Raw genomic sequence first — 20927 nt, 5'->3', positions numbered from 1 at the left:
GCCCGTGTGTCCAAATGAATGGTAGATAACGAGACTTTTTGGATTAAAAGCATTTAATAGATATGGCAGCATGATTGCCTAAAAAAAGTTTGAATTGATTTTGGTATGTCTTTCAGGGTTTTAATATTCCCTTAGCTGTTGTTTCACAGTATTCAACAGCAATGCAAAAAATGTAAATACAAATTAGAAGCAAAACCTGCATTGTAAACCACAGCAACACTAACTGTTTTTTATTCGCTGTCACAGTCTGAAAGCCATTGAACCTGATGCTAGGTTAATTGGACGAATTTTCTTTCACAAGTGCATTCAGATTTCAGAATTATTCCTTTTAAAGCCTCCTGCTGAAGATGTTTGCACTTCAAAAGGTATTAATACCATTGTCCTGTATGATAGGATACAGCTACATTTCAAAAGCAGCCATAGTTTTCCAATGTGATCTACATTTTATTTAAATCTGTAAAAAAGAAAGGAAGCTGTAATTGTGAGTAACCTTTGTTTATTTGGTGTTTTTAACCCCCTGAGTCCCAGTCAAATGAAACTGTTTCAAACAAAGCCCAGAAATGCAGAAACTATGTATAGGAGTGACACTGACTGTTAAGTGTTATAAATGCATTGAATTTTTATTCAGCAGATCAATTTTGTAATCATGCCATTTTGGTGCTCCTTTTCCATTTACTCTTTCGTTGAATGGAATAGATTGAAACCAGACGTTCACTTCTTGTTATTATCTTTCAATGACCATGAATGGGTTACAACAGACTGATTATTTACACACTCCTCCATTTCGATACTGTCTTAGTGAGGATCAAGCTGCACTGTACCTTTTTATTATGGAGCAGAAAGAGTGCTCTTGCACATTTTACAGGGTGTTGGTTTTGCTTCTTGTCTTTTTAATCCAGCTTTATAATAACAGCTTTACAACATATTGCAGAGTTGTTTGGTGATAAAACTCCCTTGAGTGCTGCAAAGTGGTCATTACGAAGCAACCAGTATCCAGTTTGCAACCCTGAGTTAGCTTCATTTCATTACGATCAGATATCAGCATTTTCTTAGAGCTTATGCTTTTTGATGATATTTTCCTATATACTTTAATCAAAGAACTTCCCTATGTCCATTACGTTATTATTAATAGATTCTCCCAGAATATTTAATACCAGCTGGTTAACACTTTGAGGACTGCAATAACACTATATTCATGCAAAAATGATATTTTTGCAATCATCAATATATTTGTAAATAATTAGACAGAAGAGATCTTAATATATTTCTCAATAAAAAACTGAAAGAATTGCAGGTGCTGTAAATCGGAAACAAAAACAGGAATTTCTGGAAAAGTTCAGCAGGTCTGGCAGCATCTGTGAAGCGAAATCAGAGTTAATGTTCCAGGTCAAGTTACCCTTCCTCAGACCCTTCCTGGTATATTTCTCATTGTCTTATCATTCAAATGCATACACTGGGAGTGATTTGTGAGATAGATTTATGGTGGAAAACGTGTATGATCTTTAAGCTACAGATGGTGACATGAAATGCATTCCATTAAAGTTGGACAACATGAAGGATAATTTGGGAAGTATTTAGCACTAATTACTAAACTATTATTCTGCAGGTAAGTGAAAAATACTTCTTTATCCACATGAGAGCTGAGCAGACCCGTTATCCAACAGTTTTAAGAAAATGCAAAAGGTTACATCATGTCATGCCTTAAAAAAAATCTAATACTCAATAAGTTAAAGAGTTAATTTTGTGTTGGCATGTTATTCATACTTGAACAGGAAGTGAATAGCTGTAACAAGAATGATATTCCTTAGGGCGGGTGTCTCCAATACAGGGGTATGCAGAGAACTAACATTACCACTCAATTAATGCCCCAAGGCAGGTCCCCATTAGTATTCCCATTTGTGAGTTCAGTTCATAAGACTAATGGAGTTGCTACCTGGGGACATTAATTGTGAGTGACACTATTGCTGGCTCCTTGTAAACTCTCACTAATATTGCTGTGTGGTAAAGACAGAAAAGCCTATGAAGATTATAAAGAAAACTGCAAAGCTGCCAATATCTTGCCTTTATTTGACAGCAATCTGCACGTTTAGTTCGAAAGCTCACAATAAAGCAGAAGCCTTAAACTCACAGGAGTGGTATGTTTCTCAGAGTGCAATGCTTCACAAGTCTTTTAAAAAGCTCAAAATTACCTTTGGAATCCATTTAAGCTTTTTAGTTACTTGAAATCTGTCACACTTATCAGCTGTGTTTAGAAATTTGAATAAAATACGTATTGTACTCTATCAAGTTATGTGCTTCTGTGAAAAAACTGGGGGTGGGGTGGGGGCTATGTAGTGACTTACCTGTATGTACATTTAGCAGGCTTACAGTCCATCTATAAATGGACACATCATTTGGCTGACAAGTTGAATTGCTTAAATACACAACTTAGCAGAAGGTAATGTGGTGCCTGAAATTCTGGGACGTTCTTTAATTTTACCAGTCATTGCTTTAGTTGCCAGGTGGCACCCACCTTCTTCAGCAAGGTGAATTATGGGGTGTTTTATCTCAACAAGGTGATGAAAACAGATTAAATTATCAACAGAGTGACACTGAAAAGCCAGTTGCCAAGTGCATACTTCACAGGAAGATCCAGTATAGACTTCTATTTCTGATTTAGGCTTTATATCAAATCCCAGATGAATGCTGTTTCACTGTAATAGAAACTAAATGAAACCATGAATAGGATATATGAATGTGTTCTTAACAAATCAGAGCAAACAGTCCACGTTTGACAGACTGAGAGCCACTTGCAACATTTTTTTTAATCACTTTACATTTATATTACAGGCCCCTGTGTGAACATGAAAGGATGGGTAGCCGTGACAGTACAATCAGATAATTACACCACCTTATCAGTAACTATCACGGCAACAACAATAACAACAGAATAATGATGTATATTAGCCATGATCTGTGGGAAGAAGTGATATAAATAACAGATATTACTATTACATATCATCTTAAAAAAAAACATCACTCTGTATTGCGAATGATGGGCCATTTCATTTCAACGCATAAGACATGCCAGGCAGGAAAGTCTAACCATCTAAACTATTTGATAAATAGAGGATTTTATTTCATTCTAGGAAAAAGGAGAAAGAAAATATTGCACGCTATAAATTTTTATGGCCTAAATTTTCTGATGCTTGCTGAGTAAAACTACAGTGATATATGGTCAGTGAAATTTTTTTGGTCTTCAGGGCTACTGGTATGGACTTAAGGGCAAACAGTAAACGGTCTAATGGACTCTCACATCAGCACATTAAAACCAAACAGCAGCTCTCCAATGCCATAGCTCTTGTGTCAAATACAGCTGAAATTAAACAAAATAAAAAAAAACGTATTAAAAAATTATTAGCTTCTACAAGCCATTAGTCTACATCGTGCCTGTCATATCGTGATGGATTTCTCATTTAGTTAAATGAGAGGTTCTAACGACAGTGATAGAAACCTATAGAATAAAAAAAATTTTGGAAAAGATTTAACCCCCTAGAAACTCCACACTCTCTCTGAGACACTCTGCAGTGGCTGAAGGATTCCATTCAGTTGGTAGCACTCTATGTTGGATGTTTTATTTACATTTTTATCAAATATTCAAGATCAAAAGCAATATATTTTGCACATTTCATAGGATTTCAACATTTGCAAGGAAATTGCAACAGTAGCAACAAATCTACATTATTGTTTGATTGCTATGTGCATGATATCCACTTGATAGTAACCTCTTTTCTGCAAAGACATTTCAGCAGAGTACAACCAGTAATTTGGTTGTGGCAAAAGTGATAACTCTTTAGGGGCCAATTATAAATGTAGTTTTGGATACAGCTGAAGTCCGTATCAGCCAATGCCAAACAATAAAGCTGAACTCAAGTACTTTAAAACTATAGTTTGGATTTATTTTTAGATTACATAATATTGATAGTTGTATGGTTAAAAAAGTCTTTAAAATTCTGTAAATTATGATGGGCAGATACAAAATATGCTATGTTGCACATGATCAAGGGCACAAATTGAATATGCTGTGTTTGTTTTCAGTGTTAAAGACTTTCATTGTGTGGACTAGCTAGAAGTGTATTTGTAGTTTTACCATATCTGAATTCATTTTACTCCTCCACAATCTATAACAAATCTTAATGGCCTGGATGATGAGGCTTATAAAACAGACACTAAAACCAGAGGCAGAGAAGGAAAGGGTAGCAGATAGTCATCTTTATTAACTGTGCAAGAGCAGTGCAGAATCAGCTACTACTAACTGAAGGTTGCATTTATACTGGAAGTTCCATTTAGCTCGGAATACTGTAATTGTAATGACTTGAGTCCAGACATGTTTCCTGACCTGATACTGCAAGTATAGCTCAAGATGACTCTGGACTTAATTCAGCCTCATTTTTGAGTGAGTGTACTCCTTAGGGCACAAAGACTTCTGTTTGAGTGAATGGGGCACTAAGAATATCTACATCCGTCCCCTCTGACACAATGCCAATCAAACCAATTAATGCAAACCACCCCCCTCTCTCCTAACGACAGCTGCTGTGACAATTTTATCCATGTGCTGTGCATAAACAAACTCATCCATGACTTTACTGCCCGTATCCTAACTTTAATACCAACCATTACCTTATTTTTTTATTTTTCAACTTATTCTATGAAGTAATGCTGAATGTTTTAACACTGTTACAACTTTGTACCCAAGCTTTTTGTACCTAGCTAGCTTGTTACCTGAGATGGTGCCCTTTATACACTTTTCACTGTACTCCTGTACTTCTGTACTTGACAATAAAATCCAAATCTAAACCTAACACTCACCAAGCCCGTTTCTGAGGAATGGTGTAATCATATGATCAACTGAGTTGTGAAGAACAGCCACTGGACTTGAAACATTAACTCTGTTTTCTCTCCGTCGATGCTACCAGAGCTGCTGAGTTTTTCTAACAATTTCTGTTTTTATTCAGATTTCCAGTGTCTGCAGTTCTCTGTATTATGTAAATCCTATTCACTCATCGCTACCACGTGTTTTCATTAAGGGTGATTTTTTTTTTAATAAAGAGGAAGGGAGAGCCTTTCAAAAAGAAGAAATTGCTGTGGAATGGTCTGACAGCTGGTATCCCATCACCAGGTTGCCCTCTATTGACACTTGGAGAGTCCTTGCCACTGATCCATCTGCCTCAGAGCCAACTCGCTGAGTGAACATGATGTCTGACCCTGCCGTTCTTATTTGTCAGCCAGGGCTCCCTGACTGTACCAGATTAACAGTCCAGTCAGGGAACTTATCTTCTATGAGATTCACTTGGCTGACCTCATTACAATCTCTACATCCCTCCACTGACTCCGGGCATATAGGTCAGCTCTTTGTTTTTGTAGCACTCTCGGGACGTTCCAACTCTGCCTCGGATATGGGCAGGGTGTAATGTACAATAGTTCACCTCTTACCTCCGGAGCATCTCGGAGGAAATTTATACTCTTTTTCAGGTGGCAAAGGCAGTGACATCAGCTGTTTCCTTCTCAGATTCTGAGATCTCTTGAATGCTTGGCAGAGAGGGAGAACCCGCAGGTTCTGCCAGCTTTTCCGACTGTTCTAAAGAGCGACACATTTTGCTCCCGTTTGTGAGTTTGCAGCTTTCATATGATCCTTATGTTTGTTCTGGGCCCATCACACTGCACCAAATTTTATACATCTTTAGACCTGACCTCGTGTCAACCATGCCCCTTACCCATCCAGGGCCAACCCTATGGTTCCTACACTAAACCTCATCCCCTGAAGTAAAGTGTCTCTCTCACCTAGCAGAGTCTTGTGTCTGGCATTAGCATTGCTGATGCAGTTTCACCTCTGCCCTCGATTTACCCTGTACAGCATCTCCTCCTGCTTAGCAACCCTGCTGGAGCTATCACTGTACTCGTATAAGGGGTGGGCCTGTAATTAAATAGGAAATGGGTCAGTCTGGTATCTAGTGAAGCTGTTTCTTTAAGCCTCCCATCAAAGTTTGGACTGCTCTTTCTGCCAGATCATTGGATGATACATGATATGGAGCTGTCCTTACATGTCTGATGCCACTTGACTTTAGGAAATGCTCAAATTCCCTGCTGGTAAACAATGGTTCATTATCTTTGATCAACACTTCTGGGACACTGTGTATTGGAAAAGATGTGTTCGGATCTCCTATTGTTGGCCCCATGATTGACAAATGAACTCTGTGCAAATCCAGTCACTTTGAACGGGTGTCCACAATGACTAAGAACATTGAGTCCATGAAAGGACCTGCACAGTCAAAGTGTAACTAAGTCTAGGGTTGATCCAGCCATTCCCACAAAGGAGGGGGAGCACTCTGGGTACTGCTCCACTCAGGTGGCTATGTCTGCATCCAATCCTGCTACAAGACATAACTTCTCATCAACACTTTCAGTTTGGAAACCCCTGGGTGACCCTGGTGGAGTTCAGCCAATATTTGCTCAGAGCAGCTACTCTTGCTCCCTCTAATAATATGCCATGGTCTACTGTGATCTGGTCTCTCCGCATTCTAAAAGGTTTCAATTCTGGTTGTGATGTCCTTTTGCTTTCCTCCATCAGCACCAGCTGTTTCAGTTTTGCCAGGACTGTATCTTTCTGCATCCAAAGTCTGATATCGTCAGCTGTGACTGGAGGTGTGTTCAGAAAATTTAAAACTATTATGGACTCTTCCAGTGGTGCTACCAGCATTAGTGCATCTGCCAGTGGGAGATGACTCAATGCATCTGCTACTTAGCCTCCTGATGATGTTCCAATTTTGAATTATACAAACAAAGTATTAGAGTCCACTGCTGAATTCAGCCTGAAGCTATGGTTTGCACTAGCTTGACTTCTTTAAGCACACCTAGGATGGGGTTTTGGTCCATTATTATCACAAATTTGCATTTGTAGCTATGTTGGTAGAATTTCTTGACTCCAAATATGACTGTAAATCTTCCTTCTCTTTCTGGGTGTATTTACACTCTACATTAACCAAAGTCCTGGATGTGTATACTATTGGTGTTCCTCTCCATTGGACCACCTTAGAACTAATGCTACCCTTATGCCATACAGGGAGGCATCACACCTGAATACCAGGTCTCGCTTGGGATCATGGTGTGCTAACACCTTAGAAGGTGCGAACTGTTTCTTCACTTCCCTGAAAGCTGTGGCTTGGCTCTGCAACCATTTCCAAGGCTGACCCTTTTCGTAAAAGTTGATAAAGTGGTGCCAGGCTGGAGGCCAGCTTATATATGAACTTTTCATAATAATTTATCATCCTAAGGAAAAACTTATGCTCTGGTACAGACGAGGAGCTGAGGTACTTTTGATCACCCTCATTTTATATTTGGACGGTGTAACCCGGTCTTGTCAACTCTGTAGCCCAAGTAAATCATTTGGGGTGCCTGGAACATTCATTTTTCTCTTCTAAGGTGTACGCCCTCCTGGGAGAACCATCTAAAGACTGTGTCCAAGTTCTCTAAGTGCTCCTTATCGGTTTTCTCTATTACTAGCACATCATCGAGATAAATGGCGACTTGGGGTAGACCTTGTAAAATGTTCTCCATTGTCTACTGAAAAATTACACAGGCTGACGATACCCCGAATGGCAGTCTCGTATATTGGTAAAAACCCTTATGGATATTAATTGTAGCATACTTCTGAGAATCCTCATCTAACTGCAGTTGCAAGTACGCATGACTCATAACCCAACTTCGTGAAAGACAGGCCCCCTGTCAGCTTTGTGTATGAATCCACCAAGCGAGCGATTGTGTATTTATCCAGCTGAGAAAGGTGGTTTACTGATTGTTTAAGATCCCTACAAATGCAAACTGCCTGTTGGGTTCAAAATCGGTATGACCGTGATGCCCATTCCATAAACTGGACTGGTTTGATGATTCCTTCACTTTCCAGCCTTCTAATCTCTGCTTCTACTTTTGTAGTAGATGTCAATGTTTCAGGTGTAACCCTTTTCCACCTCCTGTTGCTGCCTGGCTTGTTGTGTTCTTCCAGCCTCTTGCTTGTTTACTTTGGATTCCAGCAACTGCAGTTATTTTTGTCTCTACTTTTGTAGTGCCTGTTTGAAGTCCATTTGGGCTTCAGCTATTCGGCGCTTTTGTGTGGTTACCATCATTAATCTTGCATTCCAAATGATCTCTCAGCATCTCATTAAGGGCTAAACTAAAGTCACATACCCCTGTCAGTCATCTTAACCTAGTCAAAAATCCCAACACAGATTCCCCTGTTCTCGAATTGGCGAGTAAAAGTGATAGCATCTCAGAATTAGAGGAGACGTAGGGTCATGATATTCCTTAACTAAATCTATCACCTCTTGAAAGATTTTAGTATCTGGTGCCTCAGGGAAAGTCAAGCTCCTAATAACTGAAGAAGCTGTGGGTCCACAAGCAATCAGGAGAATTACTCATTACTTTACAGCTGCCCCAATGTCTCTGATCCAGAAAGAAATAGCACATTCTTTCCACATACTGGGCCAGTCTTTGGCCTGATTGAGCAAGTCAAGCTTGCAAAATAATGGCATGATGCCAGAAATGCTTACCCCAAATCAAAAGATGACAGTTGCGAGCAAGTTTCTTTAGGAACATGCTTTATTCTTGTCACCACTGAAATGCCTCTACAGAGGCCGGTATCCCATCACCAACATGTCCTTTATTTAGACATGGAATGTCCTTGACAATGGTCCATCTCCTGTAGAGCTAGCTCTGAGTGTCAGGATGTCTGACACTCCTTATCTGTCAGCCAGGGCCCCCTGATTGGGACCGTTAGTCTGGTCCGATCAGGGAGCTCATATTCTGTGAGGTCCACCAAGCTGACCTTGTTACAATCACTACATGCTCATTGAGCACAGACAGAATCTAAAAATTACAATACTGACATTTGGAGGACAGGAAAGCCAGGAAAAATATAGGCAGGCGACGGAACCGAATACAATTAACAAAGCTAAGCTTTGGATCTCAAGCCCAAAGTTGTCCATCATCAAGAACAAAGTAATCAGCACTTATTGCACAACATAACCATTAGTCAAGTACTCCAAATTGCCCATTGTTTTATGTCATTATGGCCTTTGAATTTCAAAATGCTTGAATAGTTAAGGTATGAGCAGGCACCAATCCCAAATTCTTTGGAGTGTATAAACACTGCATATTTTTAACTAGTTGCATAAATTCAAAGTTATATCCAGACCAACTCTCAAGTATAATCATCCTGTACCCACCTCACATCACCTGGAATGTAAATATACAGGAATATCAGCTCTGGTTTTCCGTACTTTACAAATATATCTCAGCTTGTTATAAATGTTCAAAGCATCTGTGCTTCCTGCCCCAGTGCCTGAGATTTTACTTGGTGAGAGAAACCGCAACTCTCACAGCTCTTTCACAAGGAAGTCAGTGTGAGCTCCAGCCAGGTATGAGTCAAGTAATGTGAGTGTGGTTCTGCTTGGCTGGAACCTCACCTACAGCCATCAGTCTCACACCAGTAGCTGCACTGCAAATGGCCTCTTAGGAAAGCAACCAAATGCCTTAAGTCATTTGTCATTGGGTAAATTTACAACAAAGGTTCGGTCTTATTTTCAGACAGGAAGTAATTCTTTATACATTGTTAATCTATTTCACCATCTAAAGTGTGCAGCTGCTTCTCCTCCAGTTGAGTGTTACACTACAGAAAATGGAACTCTCCCATTGTTATACCAATCAGCAAAAATCACTGGGGTTTTGTACCTAACCGGGAAGTCAAGGCTTCCCTCTCTGGAGGCAAAATTAACAATAGAATGCAAAGGAAAGACTGATTTCTTACTATTGTTTCACCAATGCACTTTTATTAAAATAGCTAAGTTTTGGTCTTCTATCACCACTTCAGTAAGAAAGAGACCAATCTCACATTTTCATGGCGATTTGTGGGGTTTGCCGTATTACTAATTGTGAGTTTTGTCATTCAGTTTGAGCTATTTTCTAGCACTGAATCTGATGTTGTCTGCATTTAACCAACTGAACCTGCAGAAGAATGTTAATGCTAAAATCATGGCTTTAATTTCAGTAAAAAGAATAGCTTTGTTTCATCAGAGTGAGCTAATAACATTTGTCAAAGATATGCCAGCAGCCTAACTGTTTAAGTAAATACTTCTGTTGCTTAGCCATATCTTTGTTATCTCCTGAAATTATGACTCCACCATTCCCTTTGTCAGACTCTGACAATTTGAACTTTTCAAACTGCAACTTGTCCAGAATTTTACCTGTTTCCAGTTCTGCCTTGATCTTATTCTCCTTTCACCCTCTGTCTTCGGTAACTTTGACTTCATATTTGTTTATGCTTTAACTTCAAAGCCATTGTCCTTCACTTCAACTCTCTCTGTGAGTCCTCACCTCTGCAAAACTTATGTTCCTGTTTATACACCAACCAATTAGACTCTCGTATAGTATAAATATTAATTTTCCTTTGAATTGGAATTTCCTGCAAGTTATCCTGATGAGCGAAAGATAAAAAGATAGGATGTCTTTTTTCAGCAATACTCAAATTCTGACCTTCTTTATGTTATTCACTGAATATTTAGCTGCAGAACTTTCATCAATGTTCAAACTATCTTTTGCAACCTCCTTCCTTAGCCATTACTTTTCTGATTGGCCATTACACCTCCAAAACCTTCTCATCCATCTAGTTTGCAGTCATCAATTCAAACCTCTTCCCCTCTTCCTCAGTGCCCAGTTATTTCCACTTTCTTTGAATATTTTATGGTATTACGTTGTCTTAATTTGTTCACATAAAATGAAATATCTTTTTTAAAAAAATGTTTTTAATTGTAACCTTTTTGAGATGTTTTCAGATTATTTATCACGAACAATTTGTGACGCAGGAGAGGTATCCAGAACTAAAAAGATATTTCTGTCCAATGTTCCTCTTCTCCCTTCCCTGCCCCATGTTTACTTTAACTTTGCATACAGTATTGTTCAAGTGTCTTCCAAAGGTAGAGTTACATCTTCAGTCTTTGACTTTATAAAGCAAACCTTTAGCTTGTGATTCATTTGGATATAGTTTCAGTCTAATGTTTTTCTGAAAGAAATATTTTCTTTCAAATGTCAATGTATGGTAGAGGGTGCTGTAGAGGCCTGTGGCTGAGACTGAGACAAGACCATAAGATGTAACCATGGAAGTAGGCCAACCAGCCCATCAAATCATAAAGTTTTTACAGCATAGCTGTAGGCCTTTCAACCCATTGTGTCCTTACTGGTCGGTAAACCGCCATCACGACTTGCAGCCTTGTGTACTTGGGTGTTTCAAGTGTTCACCTAAAATGTTCTTAAATATTTCCACAGCTCCTGCCTTTAGGTGGTGAGTTCCAGATATCTACAAACTATTAGGTGACTATCTTTTCCTCTCAAATCCCATCTAAACCTACAGGCCCTTACCTTGAAACTGTGTCTCCTGGTTATTGACTGCTGTACTAAGGAGAAACATTGCCCTCTACTTCCCCTGTCTATTCCTCTCCAAACTTTGTACACCTCAGTCAGACCCTCCCTCAGTCTGGTGTGTGGAAAACAACCCCAGTCTATCTAGTCTCTCTTGATAGCTGAAATGCTCCAGCCCAGCCAACACCCTGATGATACAAAAACAGAAATTGATGGAAAGCTCAGCAGGTCTGGCAAAGAAGTCAGAGTTAAAATTTCAGAACTGAGGAAGGGTCACTGGACCTGAATTATTAACTCTGATTTCTCTTCACAGATGCTGCCAGACCTTCTGAGCTTTTCCAGAAATGTCTGTTTTTGTTTCTGATTTACAGCATCCACAGTTCTTTCCATTTTTAACACCCTGATGATTTTCCTCTATACTCTCTCAAGTCAAGGGCATCAGCAATCACTTGCTAACAAGTATGATTGTCCACTCTCTTGTGTAATCACCTACAGCCTCTGCCATTCAATGAGATCATGGCTGATCTTCAACTCCACTTTCATGCCTCATTCCTAAAACCCTCAATTCCTGTCCTGATTAAATATCTATCCATCTCAGCCTTGAATAAACATAAATAACCAATCTCTGCAGCCCTGCTGCAGTAAAGCATTCCACAGATTCATTATCTTTTGAGAGAAAAAAAATCCTTCAAATCTCTGTTTTAAATAGGTGACACCACAACCTGAGATAATGCCCCCTGATTCTGAATTCTCTCACAAGGGGAAACAACTTTTCCACATCCTCCTTGTCAAGTCCCCTAAGTCATCACATCTGTTTCAATAAGGTCATTTCTCATTCTTCTAAGCTCCAATCTACTCAATCTCTTCCCATCTCCCCTGGGATCAGCGTTGTGAACTTTCTCTGGACTGCCTCCAATGACAATGTACCCTTCCTTGGATAAGGGATGCAAAACTGCTCACAATATTCCAGCTGTGATCTGACTAGTGTCTTACATAGTTTCCACAAAGCCTCCTACTCTTTATATTCCATTCACGTTGAAATGAAGACCAACATTCCATTTGTCTTGTTTTACCCACTGAACTTGGTTGCTAGCGTTTTGCACTGTGACCCCCAAACGTCTGCAGTTTCGGAGGTCTCTCTCTATTTAAATAATATGCAGACTTCTGTTCTTCCTGGAAAAGTGCACAACCTCACATTGTCCCGCGTTGTATTCAATCTGCTAAGTTTTTGGCCGTTCAAAATTATCGACACTTTGTGTCATCAATTATGTCGACACATGGGATCATCCTCATTTCTTGGCTTCCCATCTACTCCCACCTCATCCATGAACATACTGATATCTGAATCCTTTTCCCACAAACCGAACAGACAAACCCTTTTCCTTTAATGGACAAAGTCGAAAAGTATGGCGCTGGAAAAGCACAGCAGGTCAGACAGCTTCTAAGGAGCAGGAGAGTCGATGTTTGGGGCATAAGCCCTTCATCATTCACATTCCTGAAACGTCGATTCTCCTGCTCCTCAGAAGCCGTCTGACCTGCTGTGCTTTTCCCGTGCCACACTCTTCAAGCCTGACTCTCCAGCATCTGCAGTCCTCACTTTCTCTCAGTCGCTTTAATGGTCAAAGCCCTGTGATGTTCCGATGTGTTAAAGTCGACTTGGAGAGAGCAAGTTTCGAAGCTGATGGTTTCTTGCTGTGAGTTGGCCTTTCAATTGTATTTCTTAATCCAGCTCCCGGGCAGTGTCAGAAACAGTCATTCCATTAGGAGGGTCAGTACATCCCCCTCCTACCCCAAGCCCATAATCAGGAGCTTGCCACATCAAAAAGAAATCTCAACAGATTTAGGACGAGATAAAGGACGCTCAAGTTCAATAAAAACAGAACATGCTGAAACTACTCAGCCAGTCAGGCAGCATCTGTGGGGAGAGAGAGAGAGACAAAGGGAACAGTCCTTTCACCAGCCCTGGAACATTGACTCTGCAAATTCTCTCTCCTCAGATGCAACGTTTCCACAAATGTTCTTTTTAACATTTCTTTCCGATTTCCCGCAGAATCCTGCAAGGGCAGCACCAGTGGTTTGCTTTGTAAAGAGGCATCTTATAGAGGGGGAGCGAGTCTGGTTTTTTCCGCTGTTGTGATGGCCAGCTTCAGAGTTGACCAGCCGAGGGGAAGCGAGTTCAGCTCCTGACCTGGGTGAAAGCCCTCATTCCTCGAGCTGAAACCCGCAACAACAGCAAAATGTCCTTGTGATGTGGAATTATTTCAAGCAGCTTTTTTTTTTACCCGAGGGGAAAGCTTTCTGAAAGACATGCATCCTAATCTTCAAATTAGTTGGAAAATAAATACTCCAGCTGTAGACTGTAAATCAGTTGGACTTAACGCTGCATATTTTCTACCATAAACGCATTTATCGATTGGTGTGACCGTTGATTGAAGTTTGGCCTGGCAAGTTGATATTTAAATTACCCCACTTGCTTATTCAGTTTTACACGGGGGCTGTAATGATTTCTTTATAATTAAATTATGCAATTACAGACAGCCATTGCCCCAAGTATGTGGTAAGGAACTGGTTAACGCACTGCAGTAACAGCTATGCATTATTTACACATAGCCTAATGAATAAAACATTTAAGTAGTTGGCTAATAAATTTTCGAACACAAAGCAAACCCAGGTATGATTTAAATATATGTCTGTGATGAATATTACTTGAATTATAGCTGAGGCACGGTGGGAGACCTGCCTTTTGCTAAGACGCCATCTCAAACAAAGAGGTATCTATTGACTTGCAGAAGAAAACATAGAGTAAAAAGAAAAAAAAGGGGAGAAATGTGAGGCTGTCAATTTTCTAACATCGCTATCAGAAAAATTACATTTCAGGCAGACGAGTGACTAATCAACGCAACAGAAACGCTCCTGCAATAAATTACTCTGCAGTGAAATAAACCACACAAACAGACTGATGATAATAAATGTAAATTATTTCTCTGAAGAAATTTTCTTGGTACATGAGTAATAAGAACCATCAGGAAGGAGTCTTCCTTAACATTAATTACAGAAAATGACAAGTGAGCTGACAACTGCAAAGTCTCATTATCTGGAAACATATTCACAACTTCGCAATTTGCGTGAGATGGACTTGAGCTAAATTAATCTCCGCTCTTTGCATGAGGCTGTTCTAATTTTCATGTTATTAACAGGTTTGCAGTATCACTCAGTGCTGTCACTCTAATCAGGTTTCAGCGTGTTCTCAAACCTTGTGTCATTTAAAAGGATAAGCCCTCATAATGTGCTCTCTTTCATGTAAGGAATTCTACATCGTATCTGTAATAAGGTTCTTTAATCATCTTCCAGCGCTCAACTTTGGCACTGCTGGTGTGTGTGTGTGTGTGTGTTTTTGAACAATCATGAAAAGACTTTGAACTTTATGGAAGTGTATTTATATATTTTTAAAAGTCCCGTTTTCTGCAGACCGTGAGCAAAATAATTGTAATGGAAATAATTGGTTTTAAATTTATGTTTTAAGTTTAACAAACATTGTATTTATCAGTTTTTAATATTATTATTTAGTAATCATCTAAAGTTTGTTAGATCTGCTATTTATTTTATCAAAACAAGCAAGTTGTGGGAGCTTTTATTGCCATGTTAACATATTCTGTTTGGTTTAATTATAATGAATCTACTTTTTCACCCAGGCAAGCAGAACTCCACTCTATTGTACGGCAGCTGGAGACTTCCTGATTGTCATCTAGAAAGCACGCCGAGACTGCAGTTGATACCTTTCTGCCTCAGGTCTGTTAGTACAAGTGTACACAACACCACACTCCAAGTAACCATCTGATTACAAACACAAAGCAGTTGTGTTGCAGCAACTCCACTTGGGTGTAGTGCAAAAGGTAATAAACTGGTCAATGTGAGTGTGACAAGTAGATCTTGATGTTTCATTGGCAATGAATGCAAGCTCAAAATACTGATTTCACAATATTGCCCCGCATGAGAGATCTCATTCTGTAGGAAGTCAGATGCCCAGGCATTCCTCCACACTCTGAACAAGCAGTTAAAGAGAAAGGGGCAGGTCAGGAGGTAGTTTCTTCTCAAAATTAACCCTTATCCTGAAATGCTATGTGGGACCCCCAAAGAGAAAATCTAGTTTTTAACAAAAAAGTTCCTGTAAATTACAAGAGAAGTTTTTATAACTTGGGGGTGCCCTGCCCTAGTTGGGAAAGTCCCTGATCTTAAGGGGGTGTGAAATATAAGCAAAATTTTCAAGATACTCAGATGGTCAGGCAGATTTGTGGAGAGAAAATTAACGTTAATGTTTCAAGTCTGTGACTTTCCAAAACCATTCAAAATTATTTTGCCATTGTGTTCCTTTGAGGATGTATCCACAAAGAGGTGTCACTGGTTATCTGGTGATGTTAGTGAGTACAGAGGATTAAATTGTTGTTTGCTCTTCTCCTTGAGAAATAAATTTGTCCACACCAACATCATCTCATTGATTTTAGATGTTTTCTTTGCTGCAAATGGATGAAAGTTTCACTTCTGACTAGAGTTGAAACCGAGTGTATTCATTATCCAATTTTCTCGTTACTGTCTCTAATTCGCTTCTTCTGAGAGAGCACTAATTCTTTCCACAATTTCAGTGTCAATAGTATTGTGTCCCAGCAAATAGGAGTACTTCTTTTTGCAGGATAAACTTCTGCGTGGCACTTTGCCAACACACATTTTTGAAAGCATGTAAGTTTTCCATTCAAAAGCTAACAATACACTTTTCAACACACCTGTCCCTTTCAGCTTTGAGAAACCAAACCATAAGTGCAAGTTTGTAAAGTGAGCATGATATCTGTTGCACTCTCACGTTATCAAAGTTGCACAGTGTTGCCAGGCCACAATACTGACCGACTGATATTAGCAGCTATTATTGACAAATTGTTGCCTCCCCAGCAAGTACTTTGATTGATTTATTCAATATGTCCACTGTGACAAGTTTTGGAAGATTTCTCCATTTTACTAAATACTAGCTTGTTCCTATATTTTTGTTTTGAAGGTGGTAGGAGTTTCTTTCTTTGAACGTGATAGACTAATGACTGATGATAAAGAGTTCCGGAAAATCACACTGGACTCAAAATGTTGTTAATTCTATTCCTCTGTCCAGAGAACCCAGATCTACTGGGTGTTTTTCGCCTTCTCTGTTTTCATTTCAGATTTTCAGCATCTGCAGTATTTTCCTTTTAGTATATTGATGATGAAAAATTCCTTGGTTACAAGATTTAATAGAGAAACCTCTTGTCAATTTAAAATACGTACAAAAATTCTAATTGTTAACCTATAATGTGCTGCATTGTGCTGGATTCTTTTTCCATTCATTCATGAGATGTGGGTGTCGCTAACCAGGCCAGCAGTTATTGTTCATCCTGAGTTGCCCTTGAGAAGGTAGTGGTGAGCTGTCTTCTTGAACTCCATTTGGTGGAGGTAGACCCATAATGCCACGAGGGAGGGGATTCCATTGTTTTGGCCCAATGACACCAAAAGAATGGCGTTGAGTGGCTTGGAGGGGAACTTGCATATATCTGTGGCCCTTGCCCTTCTAGATGGAAGAGTTTTGTGCTTGGAAGGTACTGTCGAAGGAACCTTGGTGAATATTTGCAGTGCATCTTGCAGATTGTACACACTGCTACTGAGTGTCAGTGGCGAGGGGAGTGTATGTTTACAGATGTGGTGCCAATCAAGTGAGCTGCTTTGTCCAGGATGGTATCAAGCTTGTTGAGTATTGTTGGGGCTGCACCCATCATGCAAGTAGGGAGTATTCCATCTCCCTCAGAGCAGCAGCCACACAAGATTTGCCAATCTGAACATGGACTGAACCCACTTCTAAGCACGGTTGAGGCAGGATTCCAGGTGGCTCAGGGTTCAGTGACAACTCTTGAATAAGTAACATGAAAGCAATAAGAAAATGTTGATGCTCAAGAAATAGAAGTAAGAAAAAATAATTGTGGTTTTTCAAGTTAAACAAATCCATATCTTGACAAGTAAAAACATAAAAGGTACTTGGGCTCTGCTCCATATTCTCAGGGAGTAAAAGACTATTCACCAGTGCACTTGTGTGCAAGGAACACAATCGGGTTGTGAGATCTCCAGTTTTTGCTATATCCTGCACCAGGATATAAGTTCTGTCACTTACTGGTTATACTGGAAATTACTTAAAACATTGTATTTTTATATTAGTTATATATTGGCAGTATTCTAAGTTATAGAAGGAGAAGCAGGAAGTAAATCAAATAGAATTTGGGTTAAGCACTGAGACATTATATTGCCGAATTGTGTGTTTGTGGGATTGTGCAGAATTGTGCATGGATTAGAATTTAAAATTGAATTCAAAATTAGCAGGAAAGGTGCTGGTTGTCCTGATGTATATCTGTAGATGTCTATGAATATTTATGTGCTGACAAATGTTGCACAATTTCTTTCCAGTGCAATTTGCTCAGAATCAGTCAAACCACGTGAAAGTTTACTGAAGATCGAACACAGATGACATTGAATGCAAATCAATTGTCTGCAATCTTTTGGGCTAGATTCAACAATATTGAATGTGAAACCAATACAACCTACAAAGTTGGCTAAACCCTGAGGTAGGACATGTAATTTTCCATTTGCAAGCTTTTGAGGATGCTCCTAAAATTAAGCTTTTTTTTTAGATCAAATGCACTTGCATTTTAAAGTCATTTATTTAAAAGAAAATTAACGCACTGACTTCTCTGCACCAGTGTAACTTGTGAATTGTTCTGTGCACTTTTCAAAGGAGTCTTTCTCAATTATTTAACATCAGGTGTTTCACAAGTAGTGGACCAGACATTGATTAACATAGTTAGTTGTTGTGATAAATTTGCTTTCAGCTGTATTAATAAAACTGAGGCAGGTTGTCATCCCTCAATATATCGAATAATGCCTTTGTTGCAAAATTTATTAAAAGATGCCCTAAAAGGCTGCTCTACTGTACTAGTTCAAAGGAGATTTTATGTTTGCTGATTTGCAAATGTGTGTGCGAGCTAACTTGAGCGAAGTGATCTTACCTGAGGAATTATTGAATAGGCTGGAATTCTTTCAGTTGGAAGGAAGGGAAGACACCATTTGAACAGAAAGAGCCCATTCCTCCTGGTTATAGGTTTAGAATGGATAATGGGAAAATTTAGTTTCATCCAGAGTGTAGTGGGAATCTGGAACTCACTGCCTGAAAAGATGGCAGAGGCAGAAATCTGTATAATGATAAATAAGTTACCCATTTTTGGTAGTTACTAAGTTACCAATCCTCCCAATTTTTATAGATGCCCCATTCTGTCCGGATGCTTCACAGTGAGATTTGACAACTGCTCATCTCAAGACCACAAGAAGCTACAGAGAGTTGTGTGCACAGCCCAATCCATCACACAAACCAGCCTTCCACCCACTGACTCCATCTATACTTCCCAATGCCTCGGGAAAACATAATCAAAGACCATAGTCTCACCCCAATTATCATCTCTTCCAAGAAGATTTAAAAGTTTGAATACTCATATAAATAGTTTCAAGAATAGCTTTTCCCCCACTGTTATCGGACTTTTGATCAGACCTCTCAAATACTAGTTCTGATCTCTCCCCCTCTCTCTCTGTCTGCACATTCTCTGCAGCTGTAACATTGTATTCTGCACACTGTTCAGCTACTCTGAGGCATTTTCTACGGTATAGCATGCAAAACAACACTTTTCACTGAATCTCAGTACATGTGAAACAATAAATCAAGAAATCAATCAATCAAAGTGCTTGGTTGTGCACTTGAAGCATTAGAATCTGCAGGGCTGTGGTCTAAGAGTGGGAAAGTAGGACTAGGCTGAATGGCCACCTGTTGGTCATTGCAAGCCTGATGGGCTGAATGGCCTCCTCTGTACTGTACATTTCTATTATTATGAAAACTATGATTCTACACCTGAACTTTTAATTGCACTAGAAAGGTAGGTTCATGATTTATTTTTAGAAAGCAAACAATATCCTATTTAATTTATCTCCAGCATTATCTCTCTGCTCTCTTTCTTGTGTTCTACCCTGTGTATTTTTTCCTGGCAATCATAAGATCCCCAATAAAATATAACTCTTCAGACCATGTGTTTTTTCCATTACTTGTGTTGCCTTGCTGTGACAAGCAGAATGAAATGTAATTTAAGTGATGGAAACCGAGTGAGTGGTCTTTTTGATTCCACATCCTTCCCCGGCTTAGCTTGCTAGCACATAGTGTTCAACTTCTTCATGAGGAATATTTTATAATCACATTGTGCTAACCATGTACTGAGGAGTTTTGCTGACATTTTGATGTAACAGTCATATACCTGGGGAGAACTACTCTGCAGTTTTGCCACCACTTTGCCACCCACCTGGGTGCGCGTGTGTGTACACATATTTGTGTGTGTATGTGAGTGAGTGTGTGTGTATGTGTGAGTGTGTGTGCTCGTGTGTATCTGTGAGTGAATGTGTGAGAGTGTGTGCATGTGTGTATGTGAGTGAGTGTGCGTGTGTGTGTGTGGACGGTCATTGCACCTTTTCTGCACACTTTGGGTTCTTATGTGACTTTTATCACGTGGCAGTATCCCTTTAAGAATGTGTATGAACCTTTTTATATCACATTGGATTACATTGTAGTTCAGCTTCACATGAGTGATGTGACAAGACTCGGGGGCTGAAATGTAATTGTGCAGTCCCAGACAGATATCCTCATCTTCGATTAAGATGTTATTCCCACATACAGTGTAAAACTTATGTGAAGCCAAGAAATCAGTGGAGAAAACCTATTACAGTTTAAATAACACATTGAATTAGTAATTGTACCTATTATAAGTCTGATTTATGATGCATTGGATTATTACAGCACACTGGAGCAAATTTACATAAAAACAGGGGGGAATGGCAGCTGTCAGTAATTCCTCAATAAGGTATGTGCTTGAATCACTATGGAGAATGAATACTTGCTGCCTAGACAGGTGTTTCGTGATGTCAAGAAAACCACAAAACACTCGTTTAACCTGTTTGTTCCTTAGGTTTGACAACAAGATCAATATCTAATTTTTTTAAGGGTGGGCAATTACTTTTTGTTGGATTTTAAATCTTGTTTGGTTTTGGGTAAGGTTAAATGGAAACAAAAAGTAGGCTTTTGCTCTGTAAATGTGTGCGCTTGCGCCAAATTGGGTGGTAATTTGAGAGATGGCTTCCATTAAATACACACAAATGTTGCCATGAATCAACAATTATCTATTTTTCACTTTATAAGAGATATCATTTCCCTGAAAGTGTTCAGTTCATTTGGGCCAAGTTCTGATGGCATTGAAAGGCTAAGCTAATGCAATAATAATGACTTGTGCTTTGGCTAGCATCTAAGCAATCAGCCTGAGAAACTGCTTACTGAGAGAGCCAAAGAAATAATCTGAGACAAAAAAAAGCTTCCCTTTCAGTAAATCACAATC

General features: G+C 39.3%; 1 long non-coding RNA gene across 4 annotated transcripts in view; it reads left to right on the top strand.

The window, feature by feature from the left end:
* Nucleotides 1–20927, top strand: part of LOC122564858 (uncharacterized) — a 73825-nt gene that overhangs the window by 11976 nt on the left and 40922 nt on the right. For all 4 annotated transcript variants that reach the window (XR_015760777.1, XR_015760778.1, XR_006316027.2 and 1 more), the window contains exons 2-3: nucleotides 15138–15338; nucleotides 17914–18071. This is a non-coding gene — a long non-coding RNA (uncharacterized LOC122564858). The remainder of the gene's footprint in view (nucleotides 1–15137; nucleotides 15339–17913; nucleotides 18072–20927) is intronic.

The sequence above is a fragment of the Chiloscyllium plagiosum genome, unplaced genomic scaffold (assembly GCF_037043375.1).
Source record: "Chiloscyllium plagiosum isolate Xiang-an unplaced genomic scaffold, Cpla_swu_hap1 HiC_scaffold_21, whole genome shotgun sequence".
Lineage (NCBI taxonomy): Eukaryota > Metazoa > Chordata > Chondrichthyes > Orectolobiformes > Hemiscylliidae > Chiloscyllium > Chiloscyllium plagiosum.
The sequence above is the reverse complement of the archived record's forward strand: the minus strand, read 5'-3'. Positions and strand labels throughout refer to the sequence as shown.